The sequence below is a fragment of the Manduca sexta genome, chromosome 7 (assembly GCF_014839805.1).
Source record: "Manduca sexta isolate Smith_Timp_Sample1 chromosome 7, JHU_Msex_v1.0, whole genome shotgun sequence".
NCBI lineage: Eukaryota > Metazoa > Arthropoda > Insecta > Lepidoptera > Sphingidae > Manduca > Manduca sexta.
In genome coordinates this window covers 11248631-11267206 of record NC_051121.1, presented here as the reverse complement: position 1 = coordinate 11267206, position 18576 = coordinate 11248631, and the positions used below count along the sequence as shown (strand labels likewise).

At 34.8% G+C, this 18576-nt stretch overlaps 1 protein-coding gene across 2 annotated transcripts in view; it reads right to left on the bottom strand.

Moving 5' to 3' along the window:
* LOC115449426 overlaps positions 1 to 18576 on the bottom strand; it is a 278936-nt gene that overhangs the window by 220773 nt on the left and 39587 nt on the right. For both annotated transcript variants that reach the window (XM_030177242.2, XM_030177243.2), the window contains exon 2: positions 8151 to 8193. The gene's annotated coding sequence lies outside the window, so the exon portion shown is untranslated. The remainder of the gene's footprint in view (positions 1 to 8150; positions 8194 to 18576) is intronic.

Genomic DNA, 18576 nt, shown 5'->3' with positions numbered 1-18576 from the left:
TAAAGTGGCATTCCATAGTCTCTGCCCTACCCTATGGGATAGAGACGTGACACTGAATGTATGTATGTAGATATATAAACAGTGGGTATATATATCAGATCCAAGTATTCCAAATTGAACAATATACTTTTACATCTCAAAATATAATTTCACAACATTAACCCCGAAACAAAACTTACTTTAAGTAGAACTAAAAAAAACAAAGCTCCAAATCACAAACAACTAAAAACAGTTCCCAGCACAAAACCAGAGCGACGTCCGCAGACGCAATCAATACCTCTCAACAAATTTCTCGAGCAATTAAACAATTTCCGTTTCCGATAAATCCCGTGAAGAGTCCTCCAGGAAGTGCTGATATAATTATCTTAACTGAATAGAAACAAAGAGGTCAATTAACGGCGGCACAGATTACACACGAAAAGCCTATCCGGTTAAATTAAGCCTTTGAATTTATTAATAGGATGGAATGGTGTCTACCTCAATTGTAGAGCTGGAGTTAAGGTGCTGTTTTATACGCGCAGATGTTAATATAGCTTGAGTACTATAAGCAGTGTGTAGTCACTGTTGTGTTCCGGTTTGAAGGACATTGTAGCCGGTGTAACTGGACATAGTGAGACTTAACATCTCATGTCTCAGGATGGCGAGCGCAGTGGAATACCAAACAACACTTTGTAATTCAAAGTGTTGGATGGTATTTCATTAGGATGGTATTTACCATCAGGCGAACGGCGGGCTCGTCTCGTCGTACAAAGTAATAAAAAAAATCGGACACGTTATAATCATAATCGTAGATAATAAATTTGAACACATGTTATTAAGAACAATTTAAAGTATAAAAATGATTTAAAGAGATGATTTACTCTTGCCGCTCGCTCACAGGCGTCAATTCGATTTGATAGTTTCGAGTAATGTGGATTCTGTGTAAAGACAATCATAACACTTGCCAAATGGCCTACTCGTCAATCAGTTTCTGTATTAGCATTGACAATACACTAATTCTTATTTCTTATTGGACTTACACACTCAGTTGTTTCAAACAAGACACCATTTTATCGTTAAAGTCAATAGAAAAAAATGTTTGACATATGGAAGCGATAGACTTATCGGATATGTTATTATTTTTTTTTTTATTTTCTATTAACGATTGTAGAAAAGAGTCTTGGATACGCTCCGTGATTACAGTAGGAAATATGCTACCAACTACAAAACATTTGTTATCTAATAAAATATTCGCATAAACACGTCTATTGCGATCTGCAATGTACGGAATAACACCTTTATAATATAATATCGGATATCAATTGAATATCGGCTGATATCGGAATTATATTACATACATAGTGTAGTGCGGAGTTGGATTACAGCTTATTGGTATATAATATGAATGGTCGACACTCGAAGTAACGCCTGTGAGCGAGCGGCAAGAGTAAATCATCGCTTCTAATAATTTTATACTTTAAATTGTTCTTAATATGAGTTCAAATTTATTATCTACGATTATGATTATGACGTATCCGATTTTTTTTTGTTATTCCGTTGAATGACGAGATGAGCTTGCTTTTCGACTGATGGTAAGCGATACGACCACAAAATAGTAGAAACACCATCACCTTGAATTACAAAGTATTATATGGTATTCCACTGCGCTGGCCATCCTGAGACATGAGATGTTCAGTCTTCTTATATCTAGTTACACTGGCTACAATGTCCTTCAAATCGGAACACAACAGTGACAACACGCTGCTTGGCGGCAGAAAAAGACACTCCAGTAGTACCTACCCAGGCGGACTCTCACATATGAGAGACCTACGACCAGTAAATACAAGAATTTTAACCAACCAATGACTATTTGAACATACTCTGTGACTAATAATACATTGAATCGAAGTCCCCTACCTCCCCCAAGCGCGATACAACGCTATAGCACGTCAAATATCTCCAGTTTTCAGATACAAACATCGTCAATACATATCCGAGCGTTCCGAACATCTCAACTGTCGATCAAAGATGCAATTTCAGTTCTATCTGGAAGCAAACGGCCCGAGGATTTGGAGTTATGTCCAACTACCCGCCGTGTGAGCCGCTACACACGTTACGATATCGGTACGATTTATCGGAACTGGTTTTCGAATATAAAAATATTTTGAATAAGTTTGTTATATGTTATAGTAAATGCAGATACTGCGGCTTTGGATGAACACACGAATAAACTATATATTTAATTATAAAACAACTTTGAAATAAAACTATTAAATATACATAATAATGTAAAGTCAAGTAATAATGTAAAAGTCTTCGAAACTTCGGAAGAAAATTATAATATAAAAATCGCGATAAAATCCGCAAAATAGTTTTATTTCAATGTCTAACATTCGCGTAAACATCCTACAAAGGCACACTTTGTTTCGGTATAAGTATTTTATACGGACGGAGCAGTGGACTATTAGTAATACACTAGATCCTAGAGTTATCAAATACAATTTCTCACTATACACTACGATCAAAAACGTATTGTAAAATCGTACGTATATATCGTACTCTGTGTTACGTCACAACGCGTTACACTATCCATAGTAAAGAATTCACTTGAATTCTGTTATTGAATACGCGTTTGTTTTGAAATGTGTCCGTAGAGTTTGTGTCACTGCTTTGGGTTTTTTGTTTATATATTATATATGAAATTTTGTTCGAATTATGTATTGTTAATCGTGAAGAAATATTTAGTGAACAAAGTACCTTTCCTAAACAGATTTTTCAAGATATATGAACATTGTCAATGTATGACAAAAGACCTAACAAGTCATAGAAGGCCTTGCGGCACTGAGCAAGATAGATAGATTTGCTTAATATAACAAAAATTATAGTAATTATTATCATATCCATTGATATATATTGTTAAACGAATTTCTGATAGGAATTAGCTTACTTTTTACTACCGGCAGCATACCTTACGAATCCCGTTCAAAGTTTCAGTTTCGGATTTGAATTGCTTTAGCAAAACACAAAATATTATCCAGGATCAAACCCAGAAACTACCGAAATAATATAAACTACTCATTAAACACAGTACATCATTATCATCAACCGCAGGATGTCCACTACTGAACAGATCGACCAATTAAACATATAACACAGTACGCCACATCAGATATAAAAATAAATATTATTTCATTATTAAACTGTAATAACATTTCGCACATTTCCATAATTATTGAGAACACAATCAGAACGGTACGTCTTCAAATCTATTTGATATAAACGTCTTAACTTCGTCTTATTAAATTTTCTGTAACAATGAATACTTTAATGACACTTTAGTAATTCAATTACTATTCAGATCTAGATTTAGTAAAACATTTTACGTCCTAACTTCAATCGTAATTATCATAAAACTTAAGACAGACGAGATAACGATAAATGGAGCTCGTGGTTGTAAAACATCCTATCCAATCCAACATCGAATCCTGATATATTGTTTATAAATTTGTCGACTAATTTTCATCAGAAAATTCTTTATATAATCATAGACGCTTGGAACATAATAATTTAAGAGTTCTAAAACATAAGTAAATATTTCTTAATTACTAAACATCTTTCTATAATAAGTTCTAGGTTATAATGTTTGAAATTAAATGAAATATATTTATTTTACCAAAAGAATATTTAGACGAGTTATAATTTAGTTAACAGTGACTCCCACACTAGACTAAGCCTGTCCTATGCGAGTCATATTTAAAGATTAACATGGTATTTTACTTAATTATTAAAGATTTACGGTAAATATTGTTATGTTTATAATGTAAATAAATTGCGAGATATGCTTAAAAGTAGATTAACAGGAAATTAAATTCAAAACGTTATTTGCAAAACCGTGTCTATAGTAGTATCGAGTCGAGTATCTACTCGAACGTAGCCTGTTTTGTCTGAAATAAAATAAGTACACGACTTCTACCCAGGACAGGGATAGGCCTCTGCCTATCGTGTTATACCTCTGTATAACACGCACACATTTAAACTTCAATACCATGTACGCAATACAACTACGCTATTAAGATACAATATGCATTAATTTTCTTTTTTGTTTTTGTCAATGTAAAATATCAGTCAGGCTATTGATATATAACCTTGAACTAAACCTCGCCATAAAATGTCAATAAAACTACAATAACCACTGAGTAACGAAAGTGTTAATCAGTGACGAATAGAAACTATAAAAACACATTAACTCCCAACAAAAAATCAATTTCAAACACCATTAAGATAACTCGCGTACATTACGGTAAACTTATAATTTGCTCAAACTCTTCACATTAAGACCGTGGAACTGCCAGGTTTCCGCATATTAACGGACTTTACACACGCCACAAACACGCCTAGTTGTAAATATTACTTATTGCTAGTCTTTTAAGGTGAGTATAGATTCCACTATTATATAGGGTAATTTTGACATTGCGTTACTATATGAAACCATATACTTATCATGGGAATAACAATTTACAATAAGTTACTTGAGCCGTAGATGTAAAATAAAAAGTAAGTTCCAAACAAAATAAATATTAATAAAAAGTAATTTTAATTTTGCGGGCCCTACTGCCACTATGACTATTCTAAGAGAATTCGTCGCAGCGGCAATATCATACTTTCAGTCAGAAATACACTCACGCACACGCTATACTTCTATGAAATTACAAAATTATCAAAAGATCAGAAAAGTAAAACCAAGATTCTTGGTGAAAATATTCGTTATTAATGGATGTTTTTTGGCACAATGTCAGCAAAGGTGAAGACGAGTATGTGGCTCCATTTAGAAACGCAATGTTAAAATGACCCTGTATAACAATTTTATGTAACGTTCTTAACAATGTTACAATATAGGCAAAAGTTCAGTTTCCAAAAGAATTACCATAAAAGGTTTCTTGCGAATGCTGGACACTATGTTCGATGTAATGCTCAAGGCGTGTCACCATTGACTCGTAACATATCTTTTTGCTTTGCATACCTCACTCCGCATCACCCGCGCTCGTGACTGCTCGATAAAATGTTACACGTATTAGCTCGTTGGTTTTAAAATCAGGTAGTAACTAAACATCAAGCGTCGTTTTCGAAATGCAATTCCATAAAATTTTAAAATGGCGAAAGTTTGAGATTATGTTACAAGTAAATGCTCCAATCTATCATCTTTTCACGCTTGATAATTTAGTTTTGAACTTGTGTAAAACTGAGGGTGCCTTAAATATGTGTAGGTGACTAAATTATATAAATTTGTTATTGGGACCTGTGAAATTACATGTGATGGCAAAAATTGTGCGCCCTTATTGTAAAAGTGTCAACCTCTTCTGGGATAAAATACGTAAGTTTATATATGTTTACATGTTCGGACTTGTCAATAACACCAAACATAGAAGATATTTAAAAATTAGCACACCTCTTTCTACAATACATTATTTTTCCTAGCGAAAGACATTGTCATGTTTCAGCCTACCCTTTAAACAATAAAGACATGTGTAAGACACCCGGAAAACACCTAAAACAATACAGTTAACCTAAAAAGTGTGTGAAAAGGTTTTTATATTGATTACAGCGGTACCTGCAAGGGTCTCCATTACATTTAATGCTTTCTCTAATGCCAGTCGTAAATGAGCCGTGCTGTAAAAATAATACGTTCTGGAGAGGGTTCTCGTTAGGTTAGGAATAAAACTTGTTCATTGAATAGTAATCCAGTCTTATTTAAAAGGATATTTTTATCTAGAGATCCGTCGTATATAAGGTAAACCTCGACATGTTGGCTCATGTAATTGTCGTATTGTGGGACGTCTCTGTGTATATCTGGATCAGGCCGACATAACTATCTCAAATTTCTTCATAAAAACATAGTTATTTTAAACACTAGGTTTTTCCCGCAGCTCTGCCGTCGTTTACTTTTGAGATGAAAAGCTATTCAATAAACACTTGCTTCCTAAAGCCAAAACATTTTTATAATCTCACTAATGTTTTCAAAGGTTATCACATACCTACCAACTTATAAACTTTATCCCTTCGTAATATTAACGATGCCAATTTCTTTCAACATTTCGAATATATTGTATTCGGCCATATACGTCTTCATAAAAACCATTCCAATCTTCTAAATTCCATTAAAAATTATTTATAGACACTTATCAAGTAATGGCCCTCATAGAAATATATCATCTCTATACTTTTAGATATAGAAATCCCCTTCAGAATTACGAAGTGGCGATAAGATTTGGAAACCGGTATGATTGTGTCGTATAGCACGAGATGGTGGGTTTCTCATATGTGAGAGTCCGCTTGGGTATGTACCACTGCAATGTTTATTTCTGCCGCCAAGCAGCTGTGTGTAGTCACAGTTGTGTTCCGGTTTGGAGGACATTGTAACCAGTGTAACTACTGGATATAATAAGACTTAACATCTCATGTCTCAGGATAGCGAGCGCAGTGGAGTACCAAACAATACTTTGTAATTCAAGGTGTTGGATGGTGTTTATACGGTTTATGAGCGGTCGCATCGCTTACCATTAGACGAACGACAAGCTAATCTCGTCATTCAAAGCAATAAAAAAGAGTCATCTATTGTCTTTCCATACTTTGTCTGGACGGCATCGCGCTTACAATCAGAGACATTGCAGTCACTTTGCTGTGCCAAAATAAAATAGGTTAATCAATAAGCGACTAAAGTAAGGTTATGAGAAAAATTAAGATTACATCATCTAAGATCTGGATGAATCAGATCGAATGGATATCGGATTTTTTGCTCAGTATTAGCTCAGAGTCTGAGATTTGTGCACGATATGGCAATAGGCTTGTCCTCTGTCACATCATAGGACGGAACACTCTTGGAGTAATAGGGCACTGTTGTACCTCTGCCTACACAACCGTGAATAAAACCATTTGTTTAGAATCTGGACGGTGGGCTTTTTTTATTATTTTTTTCATAACCAGTAAGTTGAACTCAAATTCCTTTATGTTTGCTAGCTACGATGTACCCAACCACAAAAGGAGCTGAACAAATCCAAACTTTTTAATCGCATTTAAACTTTTGTCCATAACAATTTGTTTCTTTACTAAAAATAACTTCAAAGGGTTTACTTTATTTTTGATTAAAAAGAAATTGAAAGTAATTTGTAGACGGATTTTAAAGGCTTGAGTTTATTGGGCTACTTATGTGGCTGACTGAACATGTATCAATGGCGAAGGTTGAAATTTTCCGAAAAAGAAGCCTACACAATATATAGGCAATAATGTATAAATACGGTTTGCTAATCGTTCAAAGATAATTAGATTCTATATAAATCACGAAAGGGAAGCCGGCAATCAAGATATATGGACCCTTCGCCCCTGACATGTATATTGGTCTTTTCCTGCTATTTGTCCAGAGATTGAATATACCTGTTGGTTATTACTACAAGAGATTCTTGAGATATGCGGAAGCTTAAATGACCTTCCCACTTCCCAGGTTCCTACTTTTTGTCTTATGATGAATGAAAGAATCCCTCCAAACCGAATTTCGGCCATGACGGCCAATCTCTACAGAGATTAGTCAGGTGCACAGGAGAAATTATAGGGTACAAGTGTGTGCGAAATTCACAGGTGCACTCTCTGTTCCTTCACTCTCATAGTCCGGTGAGATGACAACCGACATGTCCGGAGAGAGATCAGGCGCAGGTCCAACGGCTTCATGTGCTTTCCAAGGCACGCGGGTATCACACACCCAACTTCCTGACTCCGAGCTGCGACTGAGTTTTTTTTTTAGTTGGAAAAACTCAGTCGAAATTATTTTTTGGACTGATCCGGGATTCGAAACCTGGACCTCAGCGTGATAGTGGTAATCATACAGGGTACGCTTAACAACTACGCCATCGAAGCAGCCAAATCTGATAAACCTTAAACCATAAAAAACTCAAAATTGACTCGTGAATTGGCAAAATTTCCTCAAACTGTCATTTCAGTAAATTGTCATTTCATCAAAGCTGAATAAAACCATCTCTATGCGTCATTAACAATGCAATTGCAGTAAATTCGCCGAAACCATTAGTGGCAGCTGGTTTACCGCAAAACGTTCAGTAGTTAAGAAGGCAACACGTAAATTGTTTTGTTTTAAACTCAAGTAGATTTAATCACTGGGTACTTACGTTTTAATCTGCTCCTACTTAGTTACACACGGCTGTGTAGGATCTGCAACAAAAAAATATAAATTTCTTTTGCGTGTCGAGTAGTCTGATTTTGTAATGAAATTCTGTTTTGTTGCTTTTTTCCCTAACATGTTTTTATGATATAAGTGAGCTAAGTCACCTGATGTTTTATCTTTACCGCCCATAAAGACATATAATTCTATAAAAGGATGACATCATCTATACAAGGATGCGTCGTGCTTTATAGAAACAAAAGGGATTACGGAAAGGTGAGGTGATTTGAAAAAGTCACTGTAAAATATTCATTGAACTAAGTTTAAACTATGAGATTAAACTTCATACATTCAGTGTATACCTACACCAAAAGCCTATCGCAAATTTAAAACCAAATCGTTAGAAGGTAGTTTTTTGCATGAACTAAATAATTAATGGAACTAAAAATGCGTTAGCTATATGAATTAGATGTTAAATATTTTTATTCAGTAACAATCAATGAAGTTATTTTTAAGTTACTTTGCCAAGTTTTTTTTTCTTATTTTTATTATAAATGGAGGGGTCTAAAATTATTCTTTTAATCAATCTAAGCTCAACATTTTTGCCACTTATTTATCCATTAACTTTAAGGTTAGCTGGAATTTGTTCGAAATAAAGAAATAATAAATAAATATTGTGACAGTAATAAAAATAATAGGTAATGAGTTTTCAACCACGTATTTATAAATGAAATACTTTATTTATCACATAGGCGAACAAAGTTCCACTTATGATACGTCAAAACGTCAAAAAAATATTATTATTTCTAAATTACAATTAAAACCACTTATAATAACGGACATTTTAAATTAATGTCCGATCGTGGAGATAAAAAATTATATTATATAGTTAATAGTGCATATTAATTTCATCACATTTGCAACGTGTTAAGTTACGATACGTCAATAGACAAGTAATATTACACATCCAACATATATTTTACGTACTTGTAAACAGTTTTTTATTCAAATGTCCCTATATTCTTCCCTAGAGACAATACGTAATGGCTAGTAATGGCTAGACAATTTTTAATATTACTAATGGTTACAATTAAGCATGCGCTGTTTATTATAATCGATGAATGGAAGTTTTCAAGTAGGTCAGTTTATACAAAGGAGTGTAAATTCGATTCCGCAAGTTGATGGTTTGGATTCGCGTGGTTTGGTTTCGCTATCGGAGGATGATTCCCTTTTTTTTATATGCATTAATATTTTTAAGATATATATTAAAATGTAGTAAAAAAATAATACTTTCAAAATAAAGAGAATTAAAAATAATGATATAGCTTTTTATCTCAGACAAACCGAACGACAATACAATATTCACTAAATATAATAAATTTAAAATTATTCCAAAGCAAAGGCCTCCTCTAACTGTTTCCATTGTTGTCTATCTCCTTTAGTTTGATTTCTGTTTGATTTTCTCTTCCCATCTAATGTGTTGTTTCCCACTTTTTGTCATTCCATCTCTTTCTGTCACTATCGTGCTCCAATTCCCTTTAATGTCCCATAATATGTATCCTCTTAACCATATTATATTAAAAAAAAACTTCTGTTTTTTTTTTATTGCAGCCGAAGACAGACTAGCTAACGGTCCACCTCATGGTAAGTGGTTACCGTTGCTCATAGATGTCGGCAGTGCTAGGAGCACAGACAAAGTACTGCCTATCGAGAAAAAGTAATACTAACTAATCGGATGGTCGGCATAAAGTTCTTCGGACACCATGGGCGCCGGGAGGGGGTGAAAGGGGTGTACATGCACCTCCCTGTCCGGAACAAATCACAATAAAAATAACTGAATGAAAATGGATGTATTGACCACAGAGGTTTTATATTTTAGCATATGCAAATACCCGCGCGATTTTTATTGAAAAGAAATATATAAATTTATTGATATTATCTAGTACCTACTCATAGTGTGTAGACGCAAATGTACCTCCTTAAAATTATTCTTGGCGGCGCCCATGTTGCACACATAAAGGCCTTTAAAACCCTTAACACAATTAAATATAATTACTTTATAAACTGAACCAAGAGAAGATCTAAATTATCAAAATAACTTCTGACTAGTTCTAATTGTGCCCTAAGATGAAAATATCAAAGTGGCAAATTGGTTTGTTCTTTGAAACGACAAATAAAGCAAATCCTTTTAACATACGGATGTGTAAAACCACCAGTATTTTGTCAATAAATTTATTAGAGTATTTTGTAAGAATGAAAGTAAAGGCACACTGCAATAATGCTTAACTTAAATGAGACGACTTGATCGAGTTCAAATGGTTCACAGAAGCAGGTATAAAGAATCTTTATGATAGTACCATAATTATTAGAGATGTTATAAGTATTTTAGATTGCTGTAGACATATTTGGCTTATTACATAATAATGTTATAAAATGCCAGATTGATATTAATTAATATGGTTTAAATTACCGTATAACCATTAAATCCTCTGCATTTTTATAACATATAATATATCTTTAAAAAATCAAAAACCTATCCATAATTCGTTTGGTTATCCGACGACTTACCATTTGCTTACTTATCTGATCGATTACCTATCTTTGATTCTACTTATCGTTAAATCTTTACCGCATTTCCAATTAATTTAACCATCATCATAAAAATTAAGTGCGAACGCTACCCCGTCCTGTTCATAATAACAATTTATGACGCCAATATATCGTTGGAGGAATCGTTGGCGGCACTTGGTGTCCGTGTGTCGCAGGATAAGTAAAATATTAATGCAGAGCCGCATTGCGGGCCCGGACGCCTTTTGGACAATACAAGGCCTCGATACAAAAATGTATTATGTCTGCATATAGGGTTGCCAGAGAAAAACTTGACATGTCTCGTAGTTTTATTATGTAATTCGAAGTCAGCTGCCCAACAACCATAATTCTGGCTTTTTTTTTTTAATTTGACATTTACAATTTCCATATAATGTGTCTTTGTAGCACGATCTAGCATATTTACAGGCGGCTTAATGCTGGGTCCGATGAATCCGGTATAACTATTCTTTCTCTACAAAAAACAGAAAGTTCTATATAAAACACAAAAAAGGAAAAAAAATATATCATGCCAAAGTGAATAACAGTGCATCGTTATTACTGTTACCTACATGAGTATAATAATATTAAGCATGAAATGTTATTACCCACTCCTACCAAGAAGAGTTATTAACTTTTTTAAATTTTAATTGTACGCTGAAATCCTACATTGTGTGTTTTTTGCTAAACCAAGTCATTTTTACGTCGAGTTATTAAATAAAAACACATATTCGTCTTTACCTCTTTAATATTGTGAAAATTAAATAATTAAAAATCATAATTGAATAGCATATATTTTCGCCAAAGATGCCGGTTTTAGTTTTGTGATTTTTTGATCATTTAATATTTTAGTGCTGTAATGTCGGTATTGTTGTGTTCGTGCCTGCCTACACATCGGTCACGCAGAGGTGGACAGTCTCAAATAAAGCACTAACTAACTAGAGTCTTTTATTATAACACCTCAAGTGCGAAAATGTGTGTAAGTGTATTTCTGACTGATATTTATTTTGTTCAACACTTAAGTACACTTTTTTTACATCTATAGATAGAATAACTTATTAAAGTGTTATTTTCAAGACTAGTATATGGCTTCATTTATTAACCCAAATTCAAAATGACCCTGTATACTCATATGTTCTGACAACCCTATCTTACGTAATACAGGGTGCGTCGTAAGGCAAAGTGTTACTCATTCGGATTTGATAATTCGAAAAAAAACTTCAGTGGTCACACTATCATGAACTATAATGAAGGTCAGAAGGAATCTAAAAACAATTAGGGCATCTGTCGGTGTACTCAAAACCAGGCTTTTTTTTATAAAATGAAAGACGTAAGCAGCAAGCAACTGCCTTAAAGTAATCGACCTAACTTCCCAGAAACAGTAACACTACCACCAGGAGGTTAAATTATTCTACCTACCAGTAACAAAGATCCATATAACCCGATTCCCACCGGCTACTCTTTCTTAATTTTTGAAAATCAAATTATAATTGGAACGATTGGGCGACCACATTCATATTAGTACTTAAATAAATGTTGTATCGGATTCCCTTTCGTAATTTTTACCCTCCACTGCTGCCGGCCCTTCAAGGATATTCGTAAATTTCACCCTCCACTGCTACCTGCCCTTCAAGCATAAAAGCGTAATATATTTTTTGTTAATGATTATTCAAACGCAACCTAAATTTATTGAATGGGTGTGTAATACGCTCAGAAGGAATTTGCAAGAATAAACACAATTGATTGAAATCACTTTATTCTAGCACACTTCGCTATTTGTTTCCTTGCCGACAGTTCGTATTCGAATGCCCGTCCATATCAGAAACTACCGTCAAAGACAACTATTGAACAACTAGTGTTGCGACAAAAAAGTCATACCAACGATAAACTATTGACTAGTGATGTGACATCAATAAATGAACGTAACGGGTGCTTCATTAACTTTATGTCTAAATTTAATTATAGTTAAAATCAGTAAGCATTTCCACCTCAAGGTCTTATATTCATCTGTATTTGGAGACGTAATGCGTTAGAGGTGGGAGTGGGTCATTAATTTCCCTTTTATTCAAACATCCTTTGGGTTGAATAGCAACCCTCGTTCTAAACATACATAGTACCTATATTATAGAATCTGCCGCAAGTTTGATATCCAACTTGGGTAATAATTTTGAGAGCATTTAAAGACATTTGATTGGAATTATTCTCCAATATGATTTTAAGTTTCATGGCCCAGACTACAATACATTTTGGTATGATAGGTCCTTGGTTCGCTTCTCAACAGGGAATAAGCAACATGTATGGTTTTTGGTTACGGTCTGGCGCCATTCAATACCTGATATGTGTTTAAAGTTAGAAAGGGTCGCTGAGTTACAAAAAATTAAACTGCTTTTTAGTTTTTGCTTTTTTGTGTTAGTAAAAATCAGTATATACATTGACAACATAGTTAAGGACATAATTTTAAGAGTTTTCTGATATTTCTTCCAAGTCAAAGTTCCAACAACATATATGGGACCATACGGGAAGCACCAGTTTTCAAATAAAAAAAGAATTATCAAAATCGGTTCACCCAGTGAAAAGTCCTGAGGTAATAAACATAAAAATTAATAACTACCGCCGAAATGAGAACTTCCTCATTTTTTTGAAGTCGATTCGAATTAGGCCTAATCGCTTCTGTGACACGGGCAACGCACATTGCGTACCCTACATTAAAAACGATCAGGCTGACCACGACAAGATTTCTTAATCTTTGGGATGGAAATAAGCTTCAAATATACGTGAGTTGCATGTACAACCACCCTCTCGGAGACTCAGCCGTGAGCTTATGTTATGTCACGAATCACGAATAAATTACGCGGCAGAATAGTGTCGTCGACGCCGCGCTCTTGACTCCAATACTCTTGGATATCGCTTTTATAACTATAGTTCTATGATAGGAAATTAGAAATTCACACTTTTGAAGTGACTACAACGTGCCCGCGCCTCGACTTTCTCTTGAGTCGTCACACTTTATTGACTACTTAATCTTAATTGGGATCAGCTAGTGTACCTCCAAAGTATACCGATCTTGTTATATTTTCTAACGTAAAACAAGACTATTTCGTTGGTCAACTTATTTTCAACTAGGTATAAATCCAGGCTCCCCTTGTGTGAATTCTTTTAATAATAACATTAGCCCTGTATTATGTGCTGTTCCACACCTGGGCACGGGCCTCTTCTACTATTGAGAGGGACTAGGCGTTAGTCCACCACGCTGACCTAGTGCGGATGGGCAGATTTCACACACACTCGAAAATTCCTATATAGAGAATTTCTCAGGTATGCAGGTTTCCTCACGATATTTTCCTTCACCGTTAAAGCAAGCGATAGTTCACAATGAATATACACATAGCTTTAGAAAAGTTATAGGTGCATGCCTTGGTTTTGAACCAGCGAACATTCGTATTAACAGTCCGTTCCACTACCAAATAGGCTATTGACCAGGACCAGACCAGGTGACACCGTTACTTTGACAGTATCATCCAAACATCTGGTTGTACCACTGCTCAACATATCCCTTCCCTAAAGATTTTTAAACCTCTAAAATTCTCATGAAGTCCACTACTGAACTCAGGCCTTCCCTAATTTACCTCTCAGGTTAGCATCATAAATTTGGTAAAGACCACAAACGTCAGATTAACAATTTTCCTACGCCATAAAATTGTAATTAAACTTATTCAGCTAGATAATTATTGAAATACATGTTAATGTGAGAATTATTAGCAACCAATGTTGTCGCATAATTGTTGTGCCTAATTAGTTTTATTACTCTCATTAACAAATACGCTTCTGTTGGAATACGTCCATTTATCAACTCAACAGCATTTCCACGCCCACAACGTTTGGGTAAAAAATATCAGTTCTCGTTTGAAGGACGTTATTGCTTAATGATTTCTTATATTTAATTGGACCTAAATAAAACATTTTTTTTGGATTTTATTGCGGCTTTTTATATTTTTCCCCGATGTTTTGAAGACTGCAGAATGTCAACTGTGAGCAAATTCTGCGTAGATCGGAACGTCAACCGCTAAAAAATTTGTAGAATTGTTCAATGTAGGTAGGTGTTGTAACTTTGACTCTTTGGACGACCAAGACATCGGTCCCTCGTAACCATGAAGGCTACAAAGTCTTCGAAACGTCGGGAGAAAATTATTATATAAAAAACCGCGATAAAATCCGAAAAATAGTTTCATTACAATGCCATTATTGCTATTAATCACTGGATTGATCATTGGCCGTCGGCTTTGAGCACTTTTTCTCACACTTAGCCTGTAGAAGATCAGGACATTGTGTGCGACGTGGATGCCAACTAAAATTTCGCCAGATTGACTCCGCCCAGAAACTCTTCTTAGTTTCTCCACAGGACTCTCGAAGCAATCCCGATGTGCAGAAGCTTTCATCCCGTAGTGCAACTATGCCTTCGCATTCCAGAATGACGTCAAAAGTTTTTTCGTCAGCTATTACGGATAATCACTGGATATTATGAGATAACTTATGATTCAGTATGAACGCAATGCTTTATGATTCATAGTTCTCGAAGGCTGTATCTGTTTCGGATGCTCCTGTTTCTTTTCATTTGGCAAGCGACTCGACTGATGAGTCGAGTAACTTAATGATTATTAAGTTAAGCGAGGTTTAGCTTAGCAAGAAAAGTTGCAGGAGTCGACTTCCGCACACATTTACCATGTAAACAATCACATTAAGCTGAATTCTGCAAATTTTGATACTTGTAAAACTTGCAGCGACTCGCATTGGTATAGACGTAAAGAAATACTGCCGCTAGTGTAGAGTTCTTGCTCAATATTGCAGCCAGAACTTAATAGTCTAAACATAGAATTACAAAAGAGTTGCACAGCTCATAGTGGATGAAAATGAGCTCCAAGAACCGTGGAGGTTTAGCTGCCTTCCGCAGAGCTCTTACTATACATAAGTAAACAGGCGTTAAAGTAAGATTTAGACTGCTGTTAGATGGATTGCACTAAGTGGATTGAAGTACTTGGAACTTGGTGTTTAGTTACGTAATTGTTACCTAGATTCTGATTATAAACAAAGTTAGGGTTCGTTTAAGGCCTTACAGTGTCACCAGTATGAACAATATCGAAATAACCTTGGACTACACGATCGTCATCATAACCCGTTATTCTTGTTACTTCAGTGATATTTGTTTTTTCTGGTACGTGTCGGGTGGATTTTGGTATTTGTCCCCGTTTTATTGTTACTTCAATGTGACATTGGGTTTTTCTGGTCCGCATCAACTCGAAGTTTGGAATTATTTCCTGTTCAGGCGATTATATGGCTCCCTATCAGATCATTTTGGTGTCAAAAGTGGGTGCTCTGGTTGTAACTCCGCCTAGTACTTCGAGGATTAAGGTGACATATATGTTTTTGATTTGTTCTTTGTTACTTCTGTCTGATTGATCCGAATTCGTCAAACCCATTGTATCTGGTAATCACTTTAAAACCTAACCGATTCTAGAAATTCTTCACTAATAGAATTTTACATTACCAATGATTACCTCATTAATTCTGATTACTTGTTTTCAAGGAAACTTCGCACGGACCGTTGCTTTAATTAAATAGAGTGAGAATAAATCCTAATATAAAATGTAGTATACAAGCTAAAGAATATCAAGGAATTTGTTCACGAGCAAATCTCAAGAATTACCTCAAAACTAAACTCTAAGAATCACATTTCTCACAAGCGCATATTGGCTGTTGTCAATTCTTAACAACAAATTGCAATACAAAAAGACGACACAGTAGCCATTGAGGGAGCTATATGAGATTAGAACGCTGTCACACGAATATAACTTCTATATAGCACACAATACAATCGATCTGAGTCCGACTTCGAAGTGTAGCATTCTAGAAGTTTCCATTTCGTACTAGATTGTTTGCGAGGTACCTATTTCGCTTTATATAATACTTTGTTGGGGTTATGTTTTGTATTGCATTGGCCGGCATCTGATTTACTTTATTAGGATATAATATTAGCAAAACTTATGACAGGGCAGACAGGAGTGTGAAATATTTGTCTTAGGTTTACGGAGCTACCTACCCTTAAAGGCACGCGTCTAATAAAACAGCGAGTGTGATGGATTTGCTAGTGAAACATCTAATAATAATCTAATTTTGTTTGTAGTAGGATATATTTTATATTCGCCCGTATAGCGATTCGTACATGAGATGTTAAAACCTGCCATAGTGGCCCATTTAAGTGTCGCGTTCCGGGATCAGCCTGTATATATCCGGTTCCAACAGGCCGGCATAATTGTCTCGACTGTCGAGGGGTAATCATGTCTCGTCAGTCGACATTCTATTGGACCCAACTCCATTTACGATCAGGTACAGTGAGATTTTCTGTGTACTTAGTATATAAGTCATATAATGTGTAATATTAAGTTGATATTATGAGTGCAGTCTAATAAAGAGTATACAACCAACCAACAGATAATTTTATTGTGTGCGTAGAAAAAAAAAATATCCCAAGCAATACTTAAAAAAACCTGTACAAGTCATTGTCTGAATGTCTTATTTGTGCAAAGACAATAAAAGACCCCGATTACTTTAAAATATGCCACTCCTAGGCCACTGCCGCACCTAGACTGCAGCTTATAGTCTCACGACCCACCTTAATACTCTTTTAAAAAACCTAATAACCCGACTTCACAAACCATTACCTTCGAAAGCAGAGGGGAAATTATAAATTATTCGCGTAATGAGACACGGTAGACAAATTTGAAGTGTGTAACAAGTTAAAATGAGCCTTCCTTAGCCAACAGAAAAAGTTGTAAAGTTGCTTAATATTTATTAATAACGCCTTTAGATCTAATGATAGCGGTTCCGTATCTGAATACATATTAATTAAAACTTTTTAATGTAATGAATAAAAGGTTGTTTAATTATCTGTGTCGCTGAGAAATAAAATGAAATGAATTTTTTTATTTGAATTCATTAAATATTAAATCTTATTTAGATACTGTAAATATTCCTCTACCACCAGTTCGGAAAGCTGTTAAAGAACTTCAGTGTTAGCTCTTTTCATATCTTACTGTTTTACTTATGAAGGGTCACCTAGTATTCTAATAGGTGTTTCTTATTGAATTGCCTAACTTAGGAATTAAATCTGGGACCAAATAGCGTAAACTAGTTCCATATTACAATATTCTACCGCTATCAATAACAATTTCTAGAACATTCTTTTATAGTCTTTACAATTATGTGCAAAAATTAAAATTATACAGTGCCTTTCCCAGGACAATGTTAGTTTAATTGTTAATCCAGGATTTACTGTATGAAGTAAAAATATACATTCAACGATGTATGAAATACTAGCTTTCTGGGATAATTCTTTTTTCGACTTACTTGATATTTATCCTTATATTTTGACCAAATTACACAAAAATATTATAAATTGTAGCCTATTTGTTATTCTGATGTATAACCAATATTACTATAAAGTGTCATCCAAATCCGTTCAGTAGTTTTTTCGTGAAAGAGGAACAAACATCCATACATCCATCCTCACAAACTTTCGCATTTATAATATTAGTAGGATATCCAAAGAGCGGCACAAACCCACCTTCATAACAAGAAATAGAACAAAGTCAATAAACAAACTAGATAACACCCACCACATTTATAAACTTAATTCGGAACGTTTCATCTCATTTGGAATCCCGCGGCTACCTCGCTCATAAAAACTGTATGAGCTCCGGCCGTATTTAATCTAGAGAAAAATAAACTAAGCTAGACTCGAGAACGGTAAATAGAAAGCCGTAAAATAACGATTCGTTTCGGACTGAGGTTGT